The sequence below is a fragment of the Myotis daubentonii genome, chromosome 14 (assembly GCF_963259705.1).
Source record: "Myotis daubentonii chromosome 14, mMyoDau2.1, whole genome shotgun sequence".
In the NCBI taxonomy this organism is placed as follows: domain Eukaryota; kingdom Metazoa; phylum Chordata; class Mammalia; order Chiroptera; family Vespertilionidae; genus Myotis; species Myotis daubentonii.
This window is the reverse complement of record NC_081853.1, coordinates 4,642,969-4,668,386: the sequence shown is the minus strand read 5'-3', so window position 1 is coordinate 4,668,386 and position 25,418 is coordinate 4,642,969. Positions and strand designations below refer to the sequence as shown.

The following is a 25,418-nucleotide window of genomic DNA, read 5'->3' as shown; positions in this document are numbered from 1 at the left end:
TGAGTGAGTACATAGACCTTAGCACATAAATATTAAACTATTCTGTTTTATTCTTGATTCTCTCTACCAAACTCCTACTGGTTAATATCCAAATACAGACTCCCACTCCCTTTAGATCTCTCTGTTTTTGCCAATTCTACCAGTTCAATATGTTTACAAGGCTGCTTAAGTCATGGTGTTCTATTCAATTTCCTTTCTTTTTCCTTTTCCCTAGGAGATCTAACTGTTGGCCTAGAAAAGGAAACTCCGTGTAAAACCTGAATCCTAGAATCAGTTCTGTCATCAGCTTTCCCACGCCTCAGACAGCAAGTGGCCTGGCCGGGAGGCAGCAGCGGTCAGGCTCAGCATGGACGGGCATCACGCAGCCCTGGATGCAGGTCCCGACTCTGACACCAGCCAGTGGGACCTTGTGCAAGTCACCTGCTGATCGGTTTATCTGAAAAAAGCAAGATGGAGTTGAGGCTTAACCACAAGAATGCATGGAAAGCACTCAACGCAGTGCCTGCCACAGTGTTAGCCACCGAGATGATGACGATCTCTGAGCCCGCCAACGGCACAGTGTGGCTGCACAGACCATTAGGGAAAATGTATTCCTGCAGGTCTCAGAAAAAACAGAAAACACTTTGGCTTGGCAAAGACACCGAGGGACAGTTGGTTTCCGGATGAAGCATCCTCAAGCAGGCTGCTCTCAGATACAGCAGGAAGTTGACCTGAACGCATCAAGCCGGGTCAGGAGAATGCCACTCCGCGCTTCCATATCACAGGCATGGGAGGCCCTGAGAGTCTCCCTGACCGAGGGGTTAGCTCCACAGATGACTGAATTCAGTCGGAAGAAGGCTCCCACCCCCAGGCAGAACCCCACTCCCTGCTCCACCTGCTTCCCGCCCAGCTCGCCATCTTGTCCCACCCTCTCCCCGTTCCCAGGGTTCCAGCCACACCGGTCCTTTTCTAGTTCCTTCTCTGTGTGATCTCCTTCCACCTCAAAGCATGAGGGGGTGTGGAAAGTCCCAATTTATCAAACAGATGAAAAGTCACTTTCTCTTGGAAGCCACGTGTAGTGGTGATGTGTGAAGACTCTGGAGTCAGACTGCCCAGGATCAAATCCTGGCTCTGATATTTTGCTAGTGGTAGGACCATGGGCAAATGGCCGCATCTCTTGGTTACTGGAGTTTCTGATCTGCATAATGGAGATGATACTGGAGCCTTGCTCTGAGGGGTAAGTGAGCGGATGCGGAGTGCCCGGGAGAGCTCTGGGCTCCAGAACTCTTATCTGGAGTGCTGTTCGTTCTTGCAGCTCCCTCTACTTCTCTTTTGGAGCACTCTTCACAGTTGTAATGAAATATGAGGTACTTTTTCTAAAATATCTGTCTCTAGGGGTTATCTGTCCTGCTACGCAGCCTGTAGCAGGCGCCCTGCAAGGGCAGCTGCTCAATGAACACTGTTGAATGGAAAAACGGAGAGCTCACTATTTCATAAAAACCGGGAAAGCGATGTAATCTTTTTTCATATACAATATTGCAGAGTAGCACTAGCCAATGAATAGTCTGTTTAAAAGAAGGCAAAAAGGATAAATTAAGATCTGTGGTGTGTTGGACCTCAGAACTTATTCTAATAAAGAGGGGTGCTTGTCCCTTTCTGTGGGCACTTGGGGCTGTGCATAGTTACCAAGAGCAACCTCCTATTGTTCCACCTCAAATACAGTGGTTACTGTGAAATCGCTTTGGATGAATCCCTAAAGTCAGACGGTGAACGGAGCAATTACTTCCAGGTCCCGCTAGTGACCTTACTCTCAACTCAACACACGGCCAGGCTCCAAGGGAAAACCTGCCCCTCGCACCCTGGTTGTTGCTAAAGACCTGACTCCAGCTCCCCGAGAGCAGCATGCATAGCTCCAGAGGACTTGCTCTTCAAATCAAACCTCTCTCATGGAGCCCAGGTCCACCTGGGACACCACACTTCTGGCAGGCTAAAACAGGGTGAGATGCTGAAGAGTTTCAGAAAAACTCCTTCCCTGGGATTGCACACTGAGGCCAGCTACTTTCTCACCAATTCTCCGAAAGACACACACACACGCGCACACACACACACACACACAGTTTATTCCAATGGAATACACACACCTGTACAGGTCTGTCTAGTCAGGAGGTCAGCAGGGCATACAACCCGCCCCTCTCCCTCCAAGGTGTTGGTGTGCAAAGGGAGACTTTGCACATTTTCATCAGATGTATTAGCCCTGTGTCCTTAAAACAGTCTAGAACAGCGGTTCTCAACCTGTGGGTCCTGACCCCTTTGGGGGTCAAACGACCCTCTCACAGGGGTCGCCTAAGACTATCAGAAAACACATATATAATTACATATTGTTTTTGTGATCAATCACTATGGTTTAATTATGTTCATTTTGTAACAATGAAAATACACCCTGCATATCAGATATTTACAGTATGATTCATAACAGTAGCAACATTACAGTTAGGAAGTAGCAACAAAAATAATTTTATGGTTGGGGGTCACCACAACATGAGGAACCTGTATTAAAGGGTCACAACATTAGGAAGGTTGAAAATCACTGGGCTAGAACCAGGTCCTGAAACAGATGAACACTTGACTTCAAGCCCATGACACCAAACCACAGCCACTTCTTTGAGAATTTGTGTCCCAGTGAAATCCAGACAAGTGTCTGCAGTCAAGTGATCTCAGGTGTCCAAAACCACGGGAAGCTGATGGATGTCCTGACAATGCAGGACGCAGAGATGCCCCTCAGCGGGCGCTGATAACTGGTTCCTCTGCTATAGACGCAGAGATGCCCCTCAGCGGGTTCTGATAACTGGTTCCTCTGCTATAGACGCAGAGATGCCCCTCAGCGGGTTCTGATAACTGGTTCCTCTGCTATAGACGCAGAGATGCCCCTCAGCGGGTTCTGATAACTGGTTCCTCTGCTATAGACGCAGAGATGACCCAACGCGGGTTCTGATAACTGGTTCCTCTGCTATAGACGCAGAGATGACCCAACGCGGGTTCTGATAACTGGTTCCTCTGCTATAGACGCAGAGATGCCCCTCAGCGGGTTCTGATAACTGGTTCCTCTGCTATAGACGCAGAGATGCCCCTCAGCGGGTTCTGATAACTGGTTCCTCTGCTATAGACGCAGAGATGACCCAACGCGGGTTCTGATAACTGGTTCCTCTGCTATAGACGCAGAGATGACCCAACGCGGGTTCTGATAACTGGTTCCTCTGCTATAGACGCAGAGATGCCCCTCAGCGGGCGCTGATAACTGGTTCCTCTGCTATAGACGCAGAGATGCCCCTCAGCGGGTTCTGATAACTGGTTCCTCTGCTATAGACGCAGAGATGACCCAACGCGGGTTCTGATAACTGGTTCCTCTGCTATAGACGCAGAGATGCCCCTCAGCGGGCGCTGATAACTGGTTCCTCTGCTATAGACGCAGAGATGCCCCTCAGCGGGTTCTGATAACTGGTTCCTCTGCTATAGACGCAGAGATGCCCCTCAGCGGGTTCTGATAACTGGTTCCTCTGCTATAGACGCAGAGATGACCCAATGCGTGTTCTGATAACTGGTTCCTCTGCTCTCCTGGTCACGGGGACCCTGAACAATGAGCCGGTCATGGCTTCACACACTGAGTCTTCGGGTGGTGTCTACATATTTTTCACGACACCATTGTCTTTATTTGCTGCCCTTGAGATAGAGGTATGATAACATTACTATTGAATAATATTAACAGACATTTATTAGCTATGTCTTCAGTGCCAGAGACAAACTCTGATCCCCCAGTAACTTCCTGAGGGGATTTTAATCACCCCCATCAGAGGGCTGGTTCATAAGTGGCAAAGCAGGTTTACCTGCTGACTCAGAGCACCGCCTCACCATTCCGCCCTCTCTGCGCTTCGTTTAGACAAAGCCCACCCAAAACAAACCTTGGCCAGTGGGCCCCTGAATGCTTTGGGGTGTCACTGTTTGTTGTAGTTGACATTGCTCGATTTCTACTTAAATGTACTCCTGTTAGTCCAACCCTTTGACTTCAAAATCGTACCAATTCAATTCTACTCATAACAACCATTGCATGTCAGCAGCGCTCACCCGCCCCCGTGTGATGGAGCTGAGGGTCTGGCCTGTGCGGCTGCAGGCTCTGGACTCCCCATGTCCTCGGTCAGCATCCTAGGGCAGTGGCTGCATCTCACCCACCTCTGCAAGCCTGCGCCTGGAGCACTGCTGTGCAGGGAACACCGAGGGAATGTGTGTTGACCTTGAAGCATTTGGAATCCAGAGAGCAGGATTACATTTCAGTACAGGAGTTGCATCTATTACCCACAAGCCCTCATTTCTTCCCAGACGGCGCCTCGGTGTCTGATCCAGTTATGGATTCAGGAATTTCTCCTTCTTCAAATTGGCTTTACTCAGTCTTCTCCCACCAGACACTGCCTTCGGCACCATGGGTATCTGGTCATGTAGTCCTAGCCCTGAATTCTTGTCTAGAGAAAAGGGAAATATCAGTGGAGAGAGGCAAGGGAGAGAAGGAGGAAGGAGGGAGGGAAAAATGGAACCCAGGTGGAGATGGAGGTAAGCAGGGAGGGTAGGGCTGCAGCTTATCTGGATGGCAGGGAAGTAACGACAAAGATTGGAATCGGCATTTTGAAGCTGAACAAGCGCCTCAGCGTTAGTCCAACCTCCTCACCCACACATGTGGGTCCCGAGGCCTGGACAGGGACCATGAGCGGCTCGAGGCAGTCAGACCTGGTCAGCTCCCTCTGGCCGCGTGCTTTTCAGCTCCGCACATGCGATCAGCCAGCGTCTCTATCGCTGTGGAAGCTCAGCTTCTCACTGACCCCGCACACTGGGTAGGGGTGGTGCAAAGCCACGTCTTGAAAGAACACGCTACACTCCGCCAGCTTGTTTTCACTTACAAGGACAGAGAAAAGAAAACCAAGAGAAAATGAACCGACACCAGGGGGCAGAGGTGAACACACCTCTCCAACGCCCCCGGCGAAGGGGTGTGTGTGTGTGGGGGGGGGGGGGGTTTAAAGCATCTGACATAAACAGAGATTGCTTTTATTGGAATGATATGCTGTTTCCCTAACCTTGCCTGGTTACATTAACCTATGTAATGTATATTTTACCTACAATTACCAAGTCTTTCATTTGAACGATTTTGTAGCTTTCCCAGAGTAAACAAGAAAAAGTCTTCATTGGAGCTTCCTGGAGTCCATCTCAGAGAGAAGCAAACATCTCCTTCTTGGATTAGGATCGTGGCCTGGCCTCCGCCAAGAGCTCAGATCCCTATGATGTTTACAGGACGAGGAGCAAGTGTCCCAGTGCATGTTGCTGGCACTGCAGCCTGTGGTGACTAGCAACATGCCCGCTGCTTCCTTTTCGTGGGCTCTCTCTGCACCGGCCTCGGGTCTCCGCCGCAGCTGGCAGAGCTCAGGCCTCACTGGATGCAGCTCCCGCGGTTCCAGTCCAGGAGAACCCGCAGAGAGGAAACAGCGCACCGACCGACCGACCAACCGACCAATCGATCGACTACAGAAGGTGCAGAGAAGCAAGGTCTGACAGAGTCAGCGGGCATGGACCAGTGCAACGGGGACGGAACACAGTATCAGGACTCGGGGAAGGACACGGGGCTGTGCCCTGGCCCTAAGGGATATGAGCGCCTAGGCAAGTTCCTTCATTTCTCTGCATTTTAATCTCCTCAGCAATAGAACCAGGGGATTGGACAAGGTTGCTCCCAGCTCAAACATTGCACAGCACAAATATGTTTAACTAGAGGCCCAGTGCACAAAATTCATATGGGGGAGGGGTCCCTCAGCCTGGCCTGCACCCTCTCCAATCCAGGACCCCTCAGGGGATGTCCTCTTGCCGATTTCGAGCCTAAACCAGCAGACGGACATCCCTCTCACAATCCGGGACCATTGGCTCCTAGCCGTTCACCTGTCTGCCTGCCTGATTGCCCCTAACCACTCTGCATGCCTGCCTGATCACCCCCTCACCGCCTCTGCCTGATCGCCTCTAACCCCTCTGCCTGCTGGCCTGATCCCCCTAACTGCCCTCCCCTGCTTGCTTGATCACCCCTCACTGCTCTCCTGCCAGCCTGATTGCCCCTAATTGCCTCTGCCTTGGCCCCTACCACCGTGGCTTGGTCTGGAAGGAGGACTGGACAACCGGAAGATGTCGGTCTAATTAGCATTTACCCTTTTATTAGTATAGATCTACTTAACCAACGGTATTTTCCCACACCCTCTCCCCCCCGCCCCCCGCCTTGCCACGTTACTGAGAGCTTCCCTGGACAGTGGTCCCCCATCCACACACAGTTTCACTCACCCTCAGACCACCGGGGTCCAAAGTACTACATGAAAAATACCAGAAATAAAGAATTCATAAGTTTTGTCACCGCACAGTGTGAGGAAACCCCAGGCTGTCCCCTGCATCCAGCCTGGGACAGGGACCACCCTGCCGACCTGCTCCAGCCCATCTGAGCTTCCTGCCGGCCATCACTCAGCCACCGTCTCGGTTAGCAGATGGACTGCTGCGGTCTCTCAGTGCTTGTGCTCAAGGGTCAGCTTCATTCACTTAAGAAGGTTGCATTTACATTACTTTTATTAGGAGGGTATTACTATAACTTTTATTTTATTATTATTGTTCATCTCTGACTGCACCTAATTTACAAATTAAACATTATCACAGGTGTACGTGTATAGGAAAAACATGGTATATACAGGGCTCAGCACTACCTGTGGTTTCGGGCATCCACTGGGGTCTTGGAACCTGTCCCCTGTGGATAAGGGGGGGCACTGTATACCCCAAATGAGGAGCAGGCCATGTGCACTGAGCACAGACTACGCCTGGGAGTGGGGTTTGGCACACCTGGGAATATGTATTTTTCTCTGCTTCAGGGTATTTATTACAGGCAGCAACAGCAACTAGTCAGACAGCGTTGCCTGCTACTGAGAATCCGTTGCTGAGGAATTCAGAGGATAAAGTACCTAGTGGATAACGGTTGTCACCTTTCTTAACACATCCCCCTCCTTTTAGAACCTGAGGCCTGGCTACCTTCCAGGCAGAGGAGCCCGGGTTGCTCTCGCCACCTGCTGTGAGCAAGCGCTTGGTGTCAATCAGCCTCTGGGCATGGGAGCGAGGGTGACAGGGACGGCATCCCGCAGGGCCAGGGTATTTTAGAGCCTCCGTGAAGAGGTGGAGCTTCTGGTTCCTGAAAGGGCTGCTGGACAAGACGCCTCACTTCCACGGAGCGCTGTAGCCCAAGTCTTAAGACCGGATCGGATCGTCTAATAGTGCCGCGGGAACCCGGCCCAGGGCTGCGTGTGATCAGTTACGTGCCTGTCCCCTCTCTGGATCAGTCAGTACCTTCAGACAGGACTGCCAGGTCATTGCCAAGGCTGCACTGCTGTGCAGTATTGGGGTAGGAGCACTGGCCTAGTCCCTCCTGCGATACAGTTATTTCCTGAGGCTTCTCTCCTCTCCCGCTCCTCCCCACTTCCTCACAGACTTCCTTTCACACCGAGAGCTCCAGTCTCCTGGCTGAGACCATTTCCTCTGCTTCCTGAGTCTACGCAGACATTCCCGCCCCCCTCCCAAACATCTACCTACCGGGAGCAGAGAACGGACAGAGCAGAGCAGGACGTAATGAGTTTACCACAACCACATTGCAAAGGAGGAAAGAGAAAAGCTTCCCTTTAATTTGATGTAGGACTTCCTCTGACAAATCATAAAAGCTTTATTAATTAATGGACAGCAACCCCCCAAATGGCGCTCCCAAGATCTCTACCGTGAGCTGCTGAACGGAGCCCGGCCCATCATAAACTAGAATGGGGACAGGACTCAACGTTCCTGCGTCTTTCTTGAGGCAAAACAGGAATGAACATTAAAAGGAATTTTCAGAAAAGTTACTAATGTTTTAGGCCTCACGGGATCTTTGAGAGGCCGTTGACACACAGCGCAGAGACCATCAACACGGCAACCTAAACGCAGAGCTGCTCCCTGACCCACCGCTTCTCGCTGACCCACCGCTTCTCCCTGACCCACCGCTTCTCCCTGACCCACCGCTTCTCCCTGACCCACCGCTGCTCCCTGACCCACCGCTTCTCGCTGACCCACCGCTTCTCCCTGACCCACCGCTTCTCCCTGACCCACCGCTTCTCGCTGACCCACCGCTTCTCCCTGACCCACCGCTTCTCCCTGACCCACCGCTGCTCCCTGACCCACCGCTTCTCCCTGACCCACCGCTGCTCCCTGACCCACCGCTTCTCCCTGACCCACCGCTTCTCCCTGACCCACCGCTTCTCCCTGACCCACCGCTGCTCCCTGACCCGCTCCGCCCCTCGCTCTCCTTCCACATCTGTAAAGAGCTCTCATCTTCAAAATGGTTTAAACTAAAAAGAACACAAGAAAAGATAAAGGATAGTAGTGGGTGGGGGGTGCAGTGAGATAGAATTATAGACTCGACAATAATTACCCAAGTTCCCAGGGAAAGCAAGAAACCAGCCCCCAGGGCCTCTGAGGAGCAGAGAGAGCATCTAAACAAGGACAACACTTCGGAGACACCAGCGCATCTGCACTCAGCATCGAACTGGAGCAATGCAACTCCTGTTTGCAGAGTGATAACATTTCCTTAGTTTCCTTTCTGAAAGTTGGGTTCCAGAGTACTAGTTCTTAGTCCACCTGAGATAATATTAAAATCTGCCCAGGATTCTGTTAGGAAACATCAGTACGAGCGGCACTACACTGCCTGCAGTCAGAAGATTACAAAAGAAATAGTTCTTACCTCCCCATGATCTCGGCTCACTTAAGGGACCGGCGAGAAGGTGCAGGACAAAGGACACATGTGTGAGCACTTGTGGGATGTGTGTGTTTTCTCCAAATACGAGCTGGTGGAAGGAGGGACCCGAAACCCACGGCGCCTTCCGTTGCCACATAATCGCAAGGAAATGACCTTACCGTTTGTTGCTTTGATTAGAACAAAAGCCTTTCAACATGAGTCAGGAGGGCAATGGCGGGGGTGGGGTGGCCCAACAACAAGCAAACACTCCTGCTGTCGCTCTGGCCACTGTTCGCTGTGTGTTTGAAACACACAATGAAATGTTTACTGTTTTCCAAACTGCATTGATAACACTTGATCTGGGTTGAATCAGAGACGGCCACGCCATCTAAGAATCGAAGCTCCCGCTTCTTTAATCTCTGCAGATGCTGAATGAGGCGGGGGATTTAATGAATACAGAGAGAAATAACACTTAACTCAGCGCTGCTATGCATAGCCCTTCATATCAACAGCGCTGTCACTTGGAAAGAAACTCGGAGTCCCCTGGGACAGCCTGGGCAGCACCGGCCGGCAAACCAAACCAAACCAAACCCTGGCGGCACGGCGTGGTCTCCGAAAAAGATTTATTTCGTTATTTACATTCAACAAAGTCATTACTATTGAAATTACTCAACACGTCGGAAATAAATAAAAATGCACGATACCTGAAGGAGAAGCATAGAGAAAGGTATACACAATGTAGGGAAAATAGTAAATCCATTTTTAGAATGGTTCAGTCAGAGCCTGTGACAAGCCTGTCCGTAAAAAGAACAGTCTGGAATGTTGTGCAAGTGTGTGGTATGGCTAAGAATACGAGTTCTAGAGTCAGACAAACCTGGCATTTTTGTAGCTGCCTGTCCTTGGGACAGTTACTTGACTGCTCAGAGAATTCATTTCCTCCTTAGAAAATGGGATAAAAATCCTTCTCTGAGAAGGCGTGTTGGAGGAATTAAGTGAGATAATACACACACAGCACAAAACGTTTGCCTGGCATATAAGCACATACCACACGTATTTAAATAAAGGGTAAGGTGCCCTCCCCCGACCACCCCCCCTAAAGACATTTTCCCTCAGAAATGAGGCAGTAGCTTTTTCTTCAAGTCCCTTTAACACTCTAACTCCCTTGAACTATAATGTACTGTCTGGGGAAGACACACCAGCCCGTTACAACCTTAACGAAGGCCAAGTCTGCCTGCCTTTACAGGCCATTTGATAAACACAGATTTATAATCATTGTGGGCCTGTGGCCTCACAGTTGGAGGGGCTGGATGTTAGAATAAACAAGCCACTTAAACATCACTTTAGAAGGCCATGCAGTAGTGTGTACACACCTTCAGGATGAATGGAAAAGGAAGAAAAAGTCATGCAATAATTCCCAGTGAAACATCACACAGGAATTCAAAAACTGCAGTAGCTCAAAGGACTCAGGGGGAAGCAAAGCCGCTGTGTTTGGAAAGCTACGAGGAGGCTCAGGGAAGGGCTTTTGTTTGGGGGCCCACGCTCGCATCCAGAGGAAGAGGCTGGAAAAGGAGAGTGAACGACAGCAATCATCCAGCGACTAATCCACAGACTGACCTTAAATATTACATCTATTCCCCTGCTTCGTCTATATTCCTAAATTGTCATATATTCAGTATATCTCATATATACGTTTTAAGCCTTGTCGTTGGGAATTACTTTATAGTTGGGGAAACCTTCCATATTTAAAACTCAATGAAGGGTGACTTTTCTCACTGGGGCGGAGAGACTACTGAAAGACCTCGTGGGCCGTTTCTGATGGCGTGGTGAAGCCTTGCTCACTGCTGAAGGCCGGTTACAGTTTTGATAACCAGTGTCAGAATCCAGCAATAGAAGGGCTACCACCACCAGGCGGCCAGCTTGAAGGGCCTGGCGAGGCTGCCAGCTCCTACACAGAGGCGGGTGGGGGGAAGGCCAGCTGTGGCCGTGCAAGCACACGAGAGGACTAAAACTAGGAGACAATCAGAATGTCGGTTGTTTTTGCCTGTCCAGGTCTGTTCCACCGTTTTCTAATCACAGATCCCTGCTTTCCAATTAGGGCACCATCCAGATGAGTAGGATAAGGCTCACCTATGCCCTCCCATCATGGGAGGAGCAAGTGATTCAAGAATAACCAGTAACATCTATCCTGACCCTGGCTAGTTACAGAGATCTGGGAAGGGGGAGGGTTTCTTCTCCTTTGTTCTGGAGTCAAAAGCTGCAAGGATGGGCGCCTGGGCTCCCAGGCACCTCCCACTGGGAAGAAAAGTTGGGGAGAGACCTGAATCATTATAATTTCCACTTCTGATTAAGCCAGTTTTCATTTCAATTTTATGGAATGTTAATACATTTTAAATTTATTTTCCAATTACAGTTGATATTCAATATTATAGTAGTTTCAGGTGTACAACTCAGTGATTAGACATGTATATACCTCATGAAGTGATCATCACCCCGATAAATCTAGGGCCCACATACATCGTCATTACAATACTGACTGTATTCCCTACGCTGTCCTTTACAGCCCTGTGACTATTTTTACCGCTACCAATTTGTACTTTTTAATCCCTTCACTTTTTTCACCCATCTCCCCAACCTCCATCCCATCTGGCAACAGTAAATTTATTCTCTGTATCTATGAGTTTATTTCTGCTTAGTTTATTTATTTACTTTGTTTTTTAGATTTCATATATAAGTAAAATCATATGGTATTTGTCTTTGACTTATTTCACTTAGCTTAATACCGTCTGGTGCACTCATGTTGTCACAAATGATAAAATTTTATTTTTTATGGATAAGTAATATTCCATTGTATATTATATGTACCACCTCTTCTTTATCCATTTGTCTATTGATGGGCATTTGGGTGGCTTTCATATCTTGGTTATTGAAAATAATGCTGCAAAGAGCATAGAGGTGCATATCTCGTTCCTAATTAGTGTATTTATTTCTTTGGATAAATACCCAGAAGTGAACTTGCTCATTCATAAGCTAGCTCTATTTTTATTTTTTTGAGGATCCTCCATACTGTTTTCCATAGTGGCTGCACCAATTTACAATCAGTGCACAAGGGTTCTCTTTTCTCCACATCTTCAACTTGTTTGTTGATTTCTTGATGATAACCATTCTGATAAATGATATCTTAGTTTTTAAAGTTTGCAGTTCCCTGATGATTAGTGATGCTGAGCATCTTTTTATGTCTACTAGAGGCCTGGTGCACAAAATTCATGCACGGGGGAGTGGGGGAGGTCCCTCAGCCCGGCCTGTGCCCTCTTGCAGTCTGGGACCCCTCGCTCCTTACTGCCTGCCTGCTTGCTGCTCCTTAGCTCTGCCATGGAGGTGGGAGAGGCTCCTGCCAGTGCCGCTGTGCTCACCAGCGGTGAGCCCGGCTTCGGCTGAGCAGTGTTCTTCCTGTGGGAGTGCACTGACCACCGGAGGGCAGCTCCTGCATTGAGCATCTGCCCCCTGGTGGTCAGTGCACATCATAGTGACTGGTCGTTCTGCCATAACGGTTGCTTAGGCTTTTATTATATAGACTAGGGGCCCGGTGCACGAAATTCGTGCACTGGGTGTGTGTGTGGGGGGGAGTGTCCCTCAGCCCAGCCTGCCCCCTCTCACATACTGGGAGCCCTCAGGCGTTGACCCCCATCACCCTCCAATCGCAGGATCGGGCCCTTGCCCAGGCCTGACGCCTCTGGCCTGGGCAGGGGACCCTCATTTCCCCCCATCACTGGTTCTGCCCCCAGCCCAGGCCTGATGCCTCTGGCCCAGGCATCAGGCCTGGGCAGGGGACCCCCCAGACCCCTCCGATTGCTGGCTCTGCCCCTTGCCCAGGCCTGATGCCTCAGCCAGAGGCGTAGACCCCCATCACCCTCTGATCACCTGATTGGCCCCTTGCCCAGGCCTGACGCCTCCGCCAGAGGTGTCAGGCTTGGACAGGGGACCCCCATCTCCCCCCGATCACTGGCTCTGACCCCCGCCCAGGCCTGAGGCCTCTGGCCCAGGAATCATGCCTGGGCAGGGGACCCCCATCTCCCTCTGATCGCTTGCTCCACCCCCCGCCCAAGCCTGACGCCTCTGACCCAGGCTTCAGGCCTGGGCAAGGGGACCATCATATCCTCCCAATCCCCAGCTCCGCCCCCCACCCAGGCCTGATGCCTCGGCCAGAGGAGTTGATCCTCATCACCCTCCGATCACCAATCACTGGATCGGCCCCTTGACCAGGCCTGAGGCCTCCGGCAGAGGTGTCAGGCTCGGGCATCGGGGACCCGCAGCTGCAGCGGCCCCGTGATCGCAGGCTCCGCTTTAGGCCCAGGCAAGGGACCCCTAGCTCCCGGGACTGCCAGCTTCGACCGTGCCCAGCTCCCATCGCTGGCTCCACCCCTACTTCCTGCTGTCACTGGCCAGGGCAGAAAAGGCACCTGATTCTCTGATCATGGCTGGGGGGCAGGGCAAAGGCAGCCCCAGGGCCGCCTTTGCCCTGCCCCCCAGCTCTTAGCTCCCCCCTGGGTTTCCGATCACTGTCAGTGGCAGGGGGCTTCTTCCAGCTTTCCCTTTCGCCTCCCTGCATTGTGCCTGCATATGCAAATTAACTGCCATCTTTGTTGGCAGTTAACTGCCAATCTTAGTTGGCAGTTAACTGCCAATCTTAGTTGGCAGTTAATTTGCATATAGCCCTGATTAGCCAATGAAAAGGGTAGCGTCGTACGCCAATTACCATTTTTCTCTTTTATTAGTGTAGATTGGCCATCTGTATGTCTTCTTTGGAGAAATGTTTATTCAGGTCCTCTGACTATTTTCTGATCTATTTTTTTTTGTTTTAAGTTGTATAAGTTCTTTGTAAAAGTTGGATATTAACTCCTTATCAGATGTATAATTGGTGAATATCTTCTTTCAATTGGTAGGTTGTCTTTTCGTTTTGTTGATGGTTTCCGTTATTGTGCAAAACCTGTTTAGGTTGATGTAGTCCCATTTGTTTATTTTTTTCTTTTGTTTTCCTAGCCTGAGGAGACATATAAAAAATTATTGCTAAGAGCCATGTCAAGGAGTTTACTACCTATGCTTTCTTCTAGGAGTTTTATGGTTTCAAGTCTTACATTTAAGTCTTTAATCCATTTTGAGTTATTTCTCCACATGGTGTAAGAAAGTGGTCTAGTTTCATTTTTTTTTTTTTTTTGGAATGTATTTGTCTAATTTTCCCAACACCATTTATTGAAGAGACTGTCTTTACCTCACGGTATATTTTTGTCTCCTTTGTCATATATTAATTGGCCCTGTGGGTGTGGGTTTATTTCTGGGCTCTCTATTCTGTTCCATTGGTCTATGTCTATTTTTATGCCAGTACCATGCTGTTTTGATTACTAGGGCCTTGTAGTATAGTTTGATATCAGGTAGCATGATACCTCTAACTTTGTTCTTTTTTTTAAATCAAGATTGCTTTGGTTATTAGGGGTCTTTTGTGGTTCCATACATATTTTAGAATTATTTGTACTAGTTCTGTGAAAAATGCGATTGGTATTTTGATAGCATTGAAGCTATAGATTGTTTTGGGTAGTATGGACATTTTAACAATGAGCACACTATATCTTTCCATTTATTTGTCTCTTCTTCAGTGTCTTATACTTTTCTGAGAACAGGCCTTTTACCTCCTTGGTGAAATTTATCTCTAGAAATTTTATTCTTTCTGATGCAATTATAAATGAGATTGTTTTCTTAATTTCTGTTTCTGATGGTTTGCTATTGGTGTATACAAATGCAACTGATGCCCTGGCCAGTGTGGTTCAGTTGGCTCAGCATCATCCTGTGCACCAAAAGGTTGCCAGTTCTCAGGGCACAGGCTCAGGTTGTAGGATTGATCCCTGCTGGGGGCATCAGGAGGCAGCCCATAGATCAGGGGTGGACAAACTTTTTGACTCGAGGGCCACAATGGTTCTTAAACTGGACCGGAGGGCCGGAACAAAAGCATGGATGGAGTGTTTGTGTGAACTAATATAAATTCAAAGTAAACATCATTACATAAAAGGGTACAGTCTTTTTTTTCAATAGTTTTATTCATTTCAAACAGGCCGGATCTGGCCCGCGGGCCGTAGTTTGCCCACGGCTGCCATAGATGTTTGTCTTTCACATCGATGTTTCTCTCTCCTGCCTTATTCTCTCTCTAAAAATCAATAAGTCATTCTTTTTTAAAAAAATGCAATTGATTTCTGAATATTAATTTTGTATCCTGCTACTTTACTAAAGTCATTTACTAGTTCTAATATTTTTTTGGTAGAATCTTTAAGGTTTTCTCTATAAAATACCATGTCATATGCAAATAATGACAGTTCTACTCCTTCCTTTCCAATTTGGATGCCGTTTATTTTTTTTTTCTTGTCTGATTTCTTTGGCTGAAACTAAAAATAATTTGTTGAATAGAAGTGGTGAAAGTGGACACCTGGTCTTGTTCCTGATTTTAAGAAAAACAGTTTCTCTTTCCCCCTTGAATTTGGTATTAGCTATTGGTTTGTAATAAATGGTTTTTATTTTATTGGGTATGTTCCCCCTATTCCAATTTTGCTGAGAGGTTTTTTGTTTTTTTGTTTTTTATCATAAATGGATGCTGGATTTTGTCAAATGCTTTTTCTGACTCATCTTATGTTTCACCTCACAGTCTATGCTTTTTTTATTCTTTACTTTGTTTATGTGGTGTATCACATTAATTGTTTTGTGCATATTGAAGCAACCTTGCCTCCCCAAAATAAATCCCATTTGTTCATGGTGTACGATGCCCCTAATGTATTGCTGAATTTGGTTTGCTAGTGTTTTGCTGAGGATTTTTGCATCTATGTTCATCAGGAATATTGGCTTACAATTTTTTTTTTTCATACAGTATTTTTCTGGTTTTGGTATCAAGATAATGCTGGCCTCATAAAACGAGTTTGGGAATCTTCCATCCTCTCCCAATTTTTTGGAATAGTTTGAGAAGGATGGTATTAATTCTTCTTTGAAAGTTTGAAGCCATCCAATCCAGGACTTTTGTTTCTTAGTATTTACCAGCTTATTCAGATTTTCTGTTTTTTCTTGATTCAGTCTTGGAAGACTGTACATTTCTAGGAATTTATTTATTTCTTCCAGGTTGTCTAATTTGTTGGCATGTAATACTTTGTAGAATTTTCTTATAATTCTTTGTATTTCTGTGGTGTCAGTCGTCACTTCTCTTTCATTTCTGATTTTATTTATTTTGGCCCTCTATCAATTTTTCTTATTTTTTAACAAACAAGCTCTTGGTTTCATTGATCTTTCCTATTGTTTACCAGTTGCGATGTAGCACTTGTTCATATCCTTAGTTATAGGAATTCCGTTCAGCTAGTTTTCAAGTGGTTCTCAAAATGGTTGTTCCACAATTTAGTTGTAATTTTTATGCAGTCATGAGAGGAGGTGAGCAGAGTTTAACTTCTCCGCCACCTTGACTGGAAGTCCTAACACGCCTTTCTTTAACTAGTTTTAATTTTTTAAAAGATTCATTTGCAAACAAAAAGGGAGAAAAGAGAGCTGGCCTCAGCTGCCCTTTACCAGCTGACGAACAGTGTTCACCAACACGGGTGCCATCGACACAGAGCTGGGGCCGTGGGGAGCCCCAGCTGAGACTGGTAAGCCGCGGTGCCGGGGGTCAGTCTTGGGGGTGGAAAGTTCCTGCAGTGCCAGGGTCTCCGGTGGGAGTTCTGTGGTCAGTGAGCCGGTAGAAAGTGGTTCCAGAGAACTGGCTCCCTAAGCCCAGACAGGAACGGAGGCCAAGCTCCCCTCATGCGCCCTGAAACACGTGCTGGCCCAAGTGGCCCTACCAGGGCGTCAGGCACCGCGCAGGGGTCCAGGAATGTGGACTTTGAGACACTTGTCAGGGAATTCCATTGAAAATGGAATTATGCCCTGGTAGGTTCAAATGAAATAAGAGCATACTGGAAATTTCTTCTATAAAACAGGTGTGCTGGTGACTTCCTGGGTGCTTTCACCAGGCCTGGAAGCGGAACAAGGGAAATATGTCCGCCAGTTTAGGAAAAATATGTGGAGGTATAGTCCCAATTCTTAAAGGAATATAGCCTTGGGAATCTTTATGGGAGGCTTTGCATTTATCACAATACTATCACTTTCATCGCGGAACACTCATGTACTGAATGAATGCCAGATGCACAGGCAAAACACACGATTTCCAGAACTCGGACGGCGGAGACTAACTCTGAACCACGGTCATAAACGTAGAGGACAAACCTTGAGACCAGCTCCTCTCCTCAGTTTTGTGAGGTTTGCACTAAAGAAAGGAATGTTTCTGCCCAAACCCCTCATCCTTCTCTCGCTCTGCCTCTAGAACCAGTCCAGTCAGTTCAGATGCTGGCTGCGCACCACAGGCGTGCAAGGCCCTGGAGAGAAGTGGGAGGACGCGCTCGGAGTGCGGGCCAGGCCGCCTTCCCTCTGGGAGCAGAGTGGTCCTCTTGTTTGTCCCTCCCAGGCAGCCCGTGGCTGGACTGTGCGGCCTGCCACATATTCATCTCTTACCATTCCTGTCAAGGAGTGTGTCAGAGCTCCTCTAGCACCTGATGTGCTTTCTTAGGTCTGCATTCATTACACAAACTACTTTGGGGTGTTTGTTAAGGGCTGGGTGCTGGGCTGGGTGCTGGGAGCCAGTGGTGGGAAGGGGAGACATCTAGAAGGGGGTGCGCAAGACAAATAAGTTCTTTAGTAAGTAGGTGATCTCAGCTGAGGGTAAGATCTCCGCATAAAACAAAACAGAAAGTGATAAAGGAGCACAGAGCAGTCCCAGCTTCCAGGCTCCGGCTGGAGGCTGAGAAGGAGCCGGCCCCTGGGTGGCTGGGGGCTGAGTGCAGGCCCATTTCTGCCTTATTCTGCTACAACGTGTGGCACGGGCAGATCTCTCACCTGATGCTCTGAATGAATAGAACTTCTGTTTAAAAAGGAAGGGCACCAGGTACAGAGAATGAATTCATAATTTATTAGAAACGAGGAAAGCATCTCTGACCGGTGAGCGGCATTTGACGTTTACTTAGTTCTCTTTCAGGATCACATGCTGGAGCAGTTGGAGGGGCTACACCATGTCCAGGAAAAACCACCGCGATGGAAAAGTCCATTACTCATGGTCTCCTCCAGCAGAAAAGGACGGAAGTTTCCTGTTCCAGGCGGGCTCTCTTGCCCTTTTAACCATAAATGGAAAAACAGACGTGAAAAGAGTGGGAAAGAAAGGCGGGCGCCGTGGGGTTCCTGTCTGCCTGTTCTAACGGGACGAGTGGCCTGATGTTGGATTTGGTTTCCCCACAGGCAAGTGCAGTCTTTCAGGCAATGGGCTTAAGTTCTGTAAAAGCTAACAGCATCCATGTCTGAAAAAATGACGGAAAAAGACCTTTGAAATTCAGAAGCTATTAACAATGCTCCAACATTTACTGAAAAGAGCATATATTCACCTTCATTTACTTTCTAATGTTAAGTGCTACATGCAATAAAATAGTAGTCAACAGCCCACACTGACTGAGTGCTGACTGGTACTCGGTATAAGCCCTGTGCTTTCCACAGATTATCTTCTCTTTTTCTGGCAACAACCCAACGGAGTGGTACTAGTTCATTTCCATTTTACAAACAAGAAATCGAGGCTTGTAACAATTTCTTGTAAGAGAATCTGGTAACAAAAGTGTCCCCAGTTGGGTATAGAGAACAAGATTTGAACCCATGGCCCATCCTACATTATTTTTTAAAAATTAATTATTATTTTTTACATTGATTTCAGAGAGGAAGGGAGAGGGAGTGAGAGAAACATCAATGATGAGAGAGAATCATTGATCAGCTGCCTCCTGCATGTCCCACACTGGGGATCAAGCCACCATCTGGGCATGTGCCCTGACTGTGAATTGAACCATGACCTCCTGGTTCATAGGTCAACACTCAACCACTGAGCCACGCTGGCCAGGCCACCCCACATTCTAAAACAGGCCATTGCACTCGGCTGCCGCAGTCAATGAGAAATGCATGCAGGGTTAACACTGCGGCTGCTGTCAGACTTCCTGTATTTCAGCGGAATCTGTTTGTTTTGTTTTGTTTTTCCCTTTCTTTTCCTTGGCATTCCTTTAAAAACAAAACAAAACAAAACACAACATTTTATGGTGGAAAGTTTTAAGCACTCACAGAAAGCGACAGGCTGGTGTAACGAACCGCTGTATCCACCCCCAAGTTCCAACAGTTATCAATGCCCCGCTAATCTGGTTTCACCAACGTGTTCGCCTATTTTCTGTCCTTCTGTATGTACTATTCTGAAGTGATCCAAGACTTAAGATAATTTCATCTGTAAACATTTCAATATAAAAGATGAGGACTCTTTAAAAACATAACCCCATTACCTAAAGAAGGTAATAATAGTTTCTTGATGTCATCAGATATTCAGTTAGTGTTAAGATTTCCAAATGTCTTATTAATGTAAATATTTTTTTCAAATTTGAATCCCTTCCTTAGTCACGGGGATTAAAAGTACAGCACAGGTGCCGAAACCGGTTTGGCTCAGTGGATAGAGCGTCGGCCTGCGGACTGAAAGGTCCCAGGTTCGATTCCAGTCAAGGGCATGTACCTGGGTTGCGGGCACATCCCCAGTAGAAGATGTGCAGGAGGCAGCTGATCGATGTTTCTCTCTCATCGATGTTTCTAACTCTCTATCTCTCTCCCTTCCTCTCTGTAAAAAATCAATAAAATATATTAAAAAAAAAGTACAGCACAGGAAATATAGTCAATAATATTGTAATGACTACGTATAGTGCTAGGTGGGTACTGAAAATATGGGGGGGCGCTTTGTAAAGTATATAATTATCTAACCACTATGCTGTACATCTGAAACTAATACAAAATAGTATTGAATGTGAAATGTAATTGAAAAATAAAATAAAGAATTCCTTCCCTTCTCTAATGTTTTTCTGAGATGCTGGCAAATGTTTCCAGTCAAAACTACCACCATATTAATATAAACAACACCAGCACTTGTACTCTTTAATGTAAAGGCATTGTTTTTCTTTTAGAATTTCCTTTTACTTCTACTCACTTATTCTGAACTTAAACATGTTCCTTTTATCCCTTTTATCGGCACACCCCCAGTTCCTTTTCCATTCTTTCCTCAAAGGCATTTTACTTGGAGCTTTTTTTTTTTTTTTTTTTTTTGGTTACACAACTCTTCCATAAGCTCTGATTTTCAAGTACTGAGCATATAGTATAGCAGAATGCTTTTTTCCCCCAATTACAGACATAACATGAGAATCCTATATAATAAAGAGATAATATGCTAATTAGACCGAACAGCAGATTGACTATCCAGACAACCTTCCGGACAAAGCCGGGCTGCAAGGGCCAAGGCAGCCGGGGCTGTGAGGGCTGAGCTCCTTGCACACATTTTGTGCACTGGGCCTCTAGTCTATATATATAAAAGCCTAAGCAACTGTCCGACCGTTTGCCATTCGCCTGGTAGCTATGACGCACAATGACCACCAGGGGGCAGATGCTCTGACCAGTGGAGGAGGGAGCCTGATTCCTCCCAGAATTGGTCGTGGGTTAAGTTGCTGCTGGGGCACTGTCGGCCCCAAATCTGCTTCACCCACACCCCTGACCGAGAGATTGGTTTCAGCCCGATCCCCACAGGCCAGGTCAAGGGCCTCTATAACTTAATAACGTGGATCTGTTATTTCAGAGCCTCAAGGTAGGGCAGCTCCAAGGTTGGTGCGGTCCGCAGGTTAGCAGAGCCAGTGAAGTACAGGTTCCTCCCAGGTTTCCACTCCGCATGTTCTCCTCAAGCTACCATTCCATGTGGGGGCAATAGAGCTGCCACTCTTCCAAAGAGGACCCTCTCTTTCTCTTATCTCTTTAGAGAGATTTTTAAGAAATGCTTCAGCAAGCCACCTCCACTGGCCAGAGCTGGGTCATATGTTTACCCTAAACCAGTGCCTGCAAGAGGAATAGGCCATTATGCCTGGCTGGGAGCACAGCTTCTCATCAGTGTGTGGACACAATGGGAAATAGTTATCCTGCGGTAATGGTCCTTACCCGCAGGCATCCTGAGTCCCTCCAATGGGCACCTCAAGCCCCAGCAGCCTCATGTACATCTGCCCTGGGTACATCACAGACGTCACCATTTTGTACGCACTCTGTGACATGAAAAATGCTGGGAAGCGCTGTCTTAAAGACCAATCAGGATATCCCCAAGTTACATGGGGTGCTATCTATGCCCGAACCAAATCGAGCCTCTCAGGATGGAAGGAGGCTTAGAAAACAAACAGGAATGAGAGAACCGTAGGGAGCAATCGCAGCCAGTATCGTGCTGTACAACCGTCCTGTCTGCGAACCGCCCAGCTGCTGCCCTGATGCTCTGACTTCCAAGCTCTCCCTCCTGGAGCTTAGCACCCGAGGGCAGGAGCGTGTGGCATCTGCTGGGAGGCTGAGGCGCTGGGCCTGCCCCCGGGGAATGGGGGCAAATGGGGGGTCTGGCCCCTGCAGCCACGGCAGAAAGCTGCACTGGGACCTGCCCTTTGGACAGTAGCCTGCGGGCACTGTTAGAAGGGAGCAGCTAACAGGATGCAGGCCAGCTATCAGGGGACAGAGCCCTCTCCCAGGGCTTCCTGTGGGAATTCCAACTGACCTCTAGTTAGGCTGGCCCTGGGGCAAGTCTGCATCCAAACAGACCTGCAGGCCAACCCATCCTTTCGGAACAAGCGTGGCACTTAGGGGACCAGCAGCGCCAGTCATCTCCCTCTAATCAGCCTGGTGTCCTCCACAGTGAGGTCACGTGCGGCTATGAAATCTCATCGAGACAACTGAACTCTGGTTAAGTTATGTTGGCGCTAATAAATGTGGGTTTAGAGGGGCAAATAAGCTTCAAGGCCTCGGGCACCTAAGAATGAAAAATTAATGTTCTGTTTTTCTCCTGCAAGCTTTATCCCGTGTATAAACAGATGATAAATAAATGCCTTGTGACCACTTTCCAGCTTTCTAAACGAAGTGCAAAGCATTCACAGAAGAGGTAAAATTGCTGAAATCCACTAAATAGTCAATGGGGAAGCCATACAGCTACCCCCCATAGAGGCCTGAAACCACAGATGGCACCAAACCCTGTATGTGTATTCTATGTTTTTTCCTATCCATACACACCTGTGATCAAGTCTACTTTATAAATGAGGCCCCATAAGAGGTTAACAACAACTAATAATAAAATAGAACAGCAATAACAATATTCTGTAATGAAAGTTATGTAAATGTGGCATTGCTAAGGAGAAATGGGTGACTTTGCCCTGGCCCGTGTGTCTAAGTGTTTAGAGCACTATCTGTGCACTGAAGGTTCATGGGTTCGATTCCCAGTCAAAGGCACATATCTAGGTTGTAGGTTTGATTCCTGGCCCTGGTTGGGGGGTGTGTGAGAGGCAACCAATCAATGTGTCTCTCTCACATTGATATTTCTCTCTGTCTTCCTCTCTCTCTAAAAAAAAGTCAATGTAAAAATATCGTAGGGTGAGGATTTAAAAACAAAAGGGGGTGACTTGAACACAGCACTGAGATCCGTGGACTGTCAATCTGAGAACTGAGACAGCGGCTCAGTATGTGGCCTGGAGACGCTGGGCAAAGGGATGATTCATTTCCCAGGCGGGACCAAGCAGGATGGTGTGAGATTTCATCATCTTACTGAGAATGGCATGCAATTGAAAACTTAAGACTTTTTTTAATTCCAGAATTTTCTGTCTAATATTTTGGACTGCAGTTGACCACGGGTAACTGAAACTGCAGAAGGTTTCAGTTACAGGGAACTAATCAGCACAGTGAATGTGACAGGAAAGAACTATTCGCAGCTCTTTCTAAACCCTGTTGTTGGTGCGTGACGGAGGGCTATGTGAGACTGTACCTGAGACACTTGGATTTTAACCAGCTACACTCTGCATAAACTCACTTTATCTACACAAGGAGGTTCCATGACACTTTGCGATGACAAACATTTTCTAAGAAACTAAAATTTTCTCTCAAGTCTGGGTTGAAAGCGTGCAGAACAATTCACAGAGCGATGAAGGTCGAACGCTTGCCCTGTTGTCAGATGAGAACAATTCCTCTTAAACAAGTTATGAAGACTGGACAGCTCCCCTAATAAAGAAAATAAAATAATGTGACTTTTGGGCTAGTACAGTGGTTCTCAACCTTCCTAATGCCACGACCCTTTAATACAGTTCCTCATGGTGTGGTGACCCCCAACCATAAAATTATTTTCGTTGCTACTTCATAACTGTAATTTTGTTACTGTTATGAATCATAATGTAAATATCTGATACGCAGGATGTATTTTCATTGTTACAAATTGAACATAATTAAAGCATAGTGATTAATCACAAAAACAATATGTAATTATATATGTGTTTTCCGATGGTCTTAGGCGACCCCTGTGAAAGGGTCGTTCGACCACCAAAGGGGCCGCGACCATAGGTTGAGAACCGCTGGGCTAGTAGGTGGTATAAATAAAAAAAAGTTGCTGGCTAGAGTATGGAAATGGGGATTCTTGCTCATTCATGGAAGCATAAATTGTACAACCTTTTTCAAAATCCAAATTCCTTCCAAACAAGGTGTTTTTCTTATAGAAATCCTCCCACAAGTGTTTCACCATAGGGATGTGCATTGTAGCACTGTCGTAGACAAACTGGAAACCACCTAACTGTCCATTCACAGGGGCCGGGGGAAGGTGAGTGTGGTGCAACCATACAATTGAACACATAAGTTGTGAAAAATAATGAGGTAGGTCAGTATCTAAGACATTTAGTAAGTAAATACATTTCAAAATAAAATGCATATGATGACTTCACCTCTGTAAAATTCATATTGGTGTAATATGTATGTCTCTCTGTGTTTAGAAAATACCTGATGAGTGTGTGCCCCTGACAAAGTGCTCTCACTTTTAAGCCATGCATTTCTATAACAATTCAATTAATGGACTAATCTTATTTTAATGACTTAGAAATCTATGATTACCAGATGAGCACAGATATTACTTTTTATTTAATAGCAATCACATCAATAATAAGTGATGATTGTGCTTAAATGGACCCACTAAACAATGGGAGAGACTTGCTGGGTGCTGTGCTTCACGGTGACATGGGACCGATCCCTGCTTCCCAGAAACAGCCTGGGGCAAAGGTTTTGAATGGAATTTTACAAAATTACATACATCCTTGCTATAAACGTTTAATTCAGAATTACGAAATACAGTAAGTAGACACTACTCTCCCTTCATCAACTTACATTGCCCAGGGGTAAAGTTTATTAATGGATGCCCTGGCCATGTGGATGCCCCAGCCAGGTGGCTCAGTCAGTTGGAGCATCATCACAAACACCAAAGGTTGTGGGTTCAATGGCCATTCAGGGCACATACCTGGGCTGTGGGTTCGATCCCTGGTCGGGGCATGTTCAGGAGGGACGATGTTTCTCTCTCTCTTTCTCTTGAAACAATAAGACATATTTTCAGGTGAGGATTAAAACAATTTATTAATGGTTTGGTGTATATATTTCCAATCCTAGTCTCCCATGTTCAGGAACAGACATGCAGTTTTACATGTACCTTATCTATTTATCTCTATATGTACATTCACACATCTTGTGTATTGTTCTGTCCTTTGTTAATGTTTTTACCCAAAAACATGTCACTGACAATGCTTTGGGCTGTGACGCAGACAGCGCTCTGTTCATTCTTCCTGCTCATCTCAAAATTAGTCACCTGTGAACAGCGTGGGGCTCAGGGGCACTGACCTAGCCCCTTAATCCCCGTGAAGTCAAAGTCCACATATAACTTTTGACTCCCCGCAAACTTAACTACTAATAGCCTATGTTGAACAGAAACCTAACCAATAACAGAAACAACCAACTAGCACATTTTGCATGATATGTGTATTGTTACTGTGTTCTTACAACAAAGTAAACTAGAGAAAATGTTAGTAAGAAAATCATAAGGAAGAGAAATGCACTACAGGATTTATTGAGCAAATCCGCATGTAAGTGGACCTGTGCAGTTCAAACCTGTGCTGTTCAAGGGTCAGCTGGTAGCATCACTTAATTAATCATTCTCCAACTCATGCCTCCACTGGCTCGCTATTTTAAATAACGGTGCAGTAAGCATCCTTGCACATATGCCAGTATGTGAGGGTGTCTTTTTAAGATGATGTCCTGATATGGAAGTGCTTGGTTAAAAAGAGCACATATCTTACATATTGATTGGATACAACTGCTTTACAAAAAGGTTGTAACAATTTACCAAGTCAATGCTAATTTAATTTTTCTGCTTCAAAATTAACTTCATCTGCATGAGAAAGAGAGCATCCCCTTTCTAGGGTGCCTTTCTTTTTCTTTTTTCCCCATTTTGTAGTCAGAGCTTTTTTCTTAAACTGCAATGGATTGAGTTCTTGTCATGTCCTGGATACCGGGCTAAGTAGTCACAGGCATTCTCCCATTTACACCTGACAACAATGCCTGGCCGGTGTGGCTCAGTGGTCACAGGCATTCTCCCATTTACACCTGACATCAATGCCTGGCCGGTGTGGCTCAGTGGTCACAGGCATTC

General features: G+C 46.9%; 1 protein-coding gene across 8 annotated transcripts in view; it reads right to left on the bottom strand.

Annotated features, from left to right (window-relative positions):
• The window catches only part of FRMD4B (FERM domain containing 4B), a 212,424-nt gene that overhangs the window by 134,303 nt on the left and 52,703 nt on the right, over positions 1-25,418 (bottom strand). The window contains exon 1 of one of the 8 annotated variants that reach the window (XM_059663001.1): positions 8,795-8,815. The exons of the other annotated variants lie outside the window; for them this stretch is intronic. The gene's annotated coding sequence lies outside the window, so the exon portion shown is untranslated. Of the gene's footprint in view, positions 1-8,794; positions 8,816-25,418 lie in introns of those variants that run through there. 8 annotated transcript variants of the gene reach the window in all.